This window comes from Megascapheus bottae, unplaced genomic scaffold (assembly GCF_031878675.1).
Source record: "Megascapheus bottae isolate mThoBot1 unplaced genomic scaffold, mThoBot2.hap1 HAP1_SCAFFOLD_40, whole genome shotgun sequence".
Taxonomy (NCBI): domain Eukaryota; kingdom Metazoa; phylum Chordata; class Mammalia; order Rodentia; family Geomyidae; genus Megascapheus; species Megascapheus bottae.
This window is the reverse complement of record NW_028327715.1, coordinates 6,356,329-6,360,594: the sequence shown is the minus strand read 5'-3', so window position 1 is coordinate 6,360,594 and position 4,266 is coordinate 6,356,329. Positions and strand designations below refer to the sequence as shown.

The following is a 4,266-nucleotide window of genomic DNA, read 5'->3' as shown; positions in this document are numbered from 1 at the left end:
TAAAACGAAGCTAATCATATCTCATACATTATAGAGATGATCTGAGAGATGAGATGAAATCAAACATTCTAAACATGTAGCTAGGTCCTAGATCTTGTATGCTCTGCCTCCCAAGTGCTGGTATAACAGACCTGTACAATCACACTTGCAACTAAGTTTTTCCTTTGCTTTCTTCACCTTCCAGGTACTGAACTCAGGACCTTGGGCATGTTCCTCTACCAATCCTCAGTACTGGGGTATTTTAGGAGGAAGGGAGGAAATTACGTCACTGTGAGCATGCCCTTAAATGGCATAGTGGGGATGATAGTCTCTGTGTGCCCTCTCTCCCTCTCCCCCCCTCTCTCTCTGTCTCTCTCTGTCTCTCTCCCCACCCCCCAGCCAGTGAGTTACACAGGCCTCCTCTTCTATCACATGTTCCTGTTGATATACATTGCTCAAAACAATATAGACAAGAGATATGTTTGGATGAGGCAATGTAAACCTTTTCTTCTTTTCAGTGGATTGTCTCAACTATTTTGTAACAGACAGCTGACTCTCCAGGTGAAGTGAGATTTTCTTTGTATTGTGTAACCCAGGTACACAGTGATGAGAAACCCAAAGGAAAAACTCTGACTGTAAATCTGTCACATTTTCTGTTGATGCCATAGTTTTAGATGTTTAAATATTCATGTGTTTGGCAAATACATTAGAACCCGAGTGATAAATGGAACTGTATAGAAGGTTACCTGTGATGTTAAAAGGGTCCCCAGTGATTAACAACTGTGCATTAGTAATTCTGACGATGACATGCCCTTAAGTTTCATACTGTTTCTCTCTTCCCTCTTGTTCGACTATAACAGTAGGTCCATGGCATTAAAAAGAGCAGAGGAGAATGCAGATCAATAATGATTGGCTTACAGGGAATTGGAAGTCCAGAAACTATATATCTTTAACATTTGATTTTTCTTTTAGCAGGAAATGTGTGGTAGCAGCTAAGATTTTCTAGTTTTTTTTTTTGCCAGTCCTAGGTCTTGAACTCAGGGCCTGAGCACTGCCCTTGGGCTTTTTCCTCAAGTCTAGCATTCAAACACTTGAGCCACAGCACCACTTCTGGCTTTTTCTTATGTATGTGGTACAAGAGGAATCGAATCCGGGTCTTCATGCATGTTAGGCAAGCACTCTACCACTAAGCCAAACACCCAGCCGAGTTTCTAGTTTTTAAAAACACATATATAGCCAGGTGCTGGTGGCTGCTGCTCCAATCCTAGCTACTCAGGAGGCTGGAGCTTGAACTCAGGGCCTGTGTACTGTCCTTGGGTTTTCTTAAGGCTAGAGCTCTACCACTTGAACCACAACACCACTTAGAGATTTTCTTTTTCTTCTCTCTCTCTCTCTCTCTCTTTCTCTCTCTCTCTCTCTCTCTCTCTCTCTTTCTTTCTTTCTTTTTTCTTTCCTTCTTTCCTTCTTTCTTTCCTTCTTTTGTGGTGTGTCATTAGACTTGAAGTCTGGGCCTGGGCATTGCCCCTGAGCTCTTTTTCAGCTCCAGGCTATCACCCTACCGCTTGAGCCTCAGCACCATTTCTGATTTTCTAGTTGTTAACTGGAGATAAGAGTCTCATGGACTTTATTGCCCGGGCTTGCTTTTATCTGCAGTCCTTAGATCTCAGCCTCCTGAGTGGATGGTATTACAGCTGTGAGCCACTGTGCTGGGCTATTATGACTGTCTGTGTAGGTGGTACAAGGAATCAAAACTGGGGCCTTCGTGCATGCTAGGCAAGTACTCTACTAATAGTCCACACTCCTGGCCACACCAATCATTTTCATGGGGAAATCTTGGTTTTTGAATAGAAAGAAAAGATGTTATAGGATTTTCTAATCCAATGTTTCATTTATCATTGATGGATTTTTTCCAGTAGAATATTTCACTTGTGATGTTTTTCTGTACTTCATTGTGTTGATATAGTATGGCTTATTTTCTGTCTTCTTTCACCCATCATGATGCCATAAGCACTCAATGCATATGATAGTATTAATAACCCTATTAACGGCTAATATTTGTCAAGTGTTTCCTCTCTATGGATCAGGCAGTATTTAACCAGTCACGTAATATGCTATAGCTTACAACAGCCAATGAGGTAAATCTATTACAAGTGCCATGTATCACACAATAATGGAAAGAAAAGTTTCAAGAACTTACCAAGTACTAGGCAGAAGTGAGTAACAAAGCAGGGATTTGCACCCAGGCAACTTAAACCCAGACTCTAAGTCTCATAGTTGCTGTAAATCCTGCTCAGCCCAATTATTCCTAAGCCATGCAACTTCATATTTGTTCTCATAGGAGGCACTGAGGATTTTGGGGAATAGAATATTGTCCTATTAATCTTTACATATCCATGACTTAGTGAAATGTACAGCTCATATCAAGAATTTAGTATGTATTTTTCAAAAGTGAATTAATTTCTGATTTGGGCATAAAACATTGGGAAAACATCACAGAATGCTGTACTGACTCAATAAAATTTAAGTGGAGTCCACAGTATTTTCTACGATTTTTCTCACTCTACTAGTAACTTGCCATTCCCCATCAAATAGTGGAATTAGGAAGTCCCATGCTGTGGTTCATGTGATAATCTACTAAGCAGGAGGCTGGGATATGGAGGATGAGAGATTCAAGGTCAGGCAGAAAGTTCTGTGAGTTTGTCTCCAAAATAGCCAGCAAAAATTAGGATATATGGCTCAAGTATTAGAGTGTCAGCAAAGCAAGCAAGTCAAGAGAGCATGAGGCCCTGAGTTCAAACATTAATGAAATAGCCAGCAAAAATTAGGATATATGAGTGGCCGTGAGGCCACGCTGCTCCCGGCCTGGTGACGGCGGCCGCCGGAAGCGGACATGGTGGCGCTGGTGAGCGAGGAGCTCGAGGCTTTGGCGGCGATTTTCTGCGGGCTCCATGAGTGGGAGGTGTTGAGCCGCTCAGGTGAAGACCCCGAGGCTGTCAGCCTCCACTGTTCTACCCGCGGCCTGGCCGGGGGGGGGGGGGGGCCGCCCCGCGCTCCTTCCCCCCTGGCCCTGGCGCCCGAGACCTGGGCCCCTTCCCTGAGGCCTTGAAACAGATGGGACTGTGTTCAGAATCCACACAAAGGCTGAAGGACTTGGAGATGTGGATATACCCTGAGAGTCGGTATTCCAGTTACCTGCCACCTACCCCTTGTGCCTGCCCAGGATCTCAATTAACTCTGAACTCCTGACCAGGGCCCAGTGTGAGACTGGGAAAGACATGCTACTCGAGCAAGCAGATACCCTCCTGTCAGAACCTATGGGTCATGAGCTGGTCCTCTGGCGTCAGCAGAATCTCCGGCATATCCTCAACCAGCCAGAACCCAGAAAGGGCAGCAGCCAGGATGCTTTTGCAGTCAGCCTGACCATGGATGATGGATTGTGGCTGGCTCTTTTGCATCTAGATCCTATGAGAGCAAAGACTAAATACATCAGAACTGTGCAGAAATGGGCTTCTGATTTAAGGCTCACAGGAAGACTGGTGTTCATGGGTAAAGTAATACTGATTTTACTGCAAGGACACAGAAGCAACATCAAGGAGTACCTGATGCTGCAGAAAACCTCCAAAGTCGATGTGGACTCAAGTGGAAAGAAATGCAAAGAGAAAATGATTAGTGTACTATTGGAAACAAAAGTACAGATAGAACACACAAGGTTTCTGGCATTTGAAGTCAAAGAATATTGAGTGTGGGATGACTTACAAAAGGAATTTGAAGCTGCAGGACTTCAGAAGCTTTTCTCCGAATTCGAGCTTGGGCTGGTGAAATAAAATGAATGACAGGAGTCTGGATCAAACAGCAGGGTTTTGTTGTTGCCCTGGCTTGGTGGAGGGGCTATTGAAAGAATTCTAAGGAGGCAATGTTAAGATTTCTCTCAAGTACAGTCTTTCTCATTTCTGGGACAAAAGCTGTGTTTCATAGAATATACGCAGGAAAATACCTTCCATGTCCTAATTTTTGCCAGGGAAAACTGGGCTTAATAGATGGAACTTTATTTAGAAGATAAAGAGATGAAAGCAAAAAAGCCTTTGGTTTTTTTCATATATTTTTATTGTAATTAATAGAAGGGTTACATTATATGCGCCAGATAGAAGGTGCATTAATTCCCATACATTGATACCCTTTCTTATGTCTTGGTCCCCATTTCCCTCCCCCCCCCTCATCCCACCCCTCATCTTGTTTTTCCCCCTTCCCTATCCAGTTTCAAATAACCAAATACAACTATATCCAATA

General features: G+C 43.4%; 1 pseudogene; it reads left to right on the top strand.

The window, feature by feature from the left end:
• Window positions 1-2,869: 2,869 nt before the first annotated feature.
• Window positions 2,870-3,817, top strand: LOC150039447 (RWD domain-containing protein 3-like; annotated as a pseudogene).
• The last annotated feature ends 449 nt before the right edge of the window (window positions 3,818-4,266 follow it).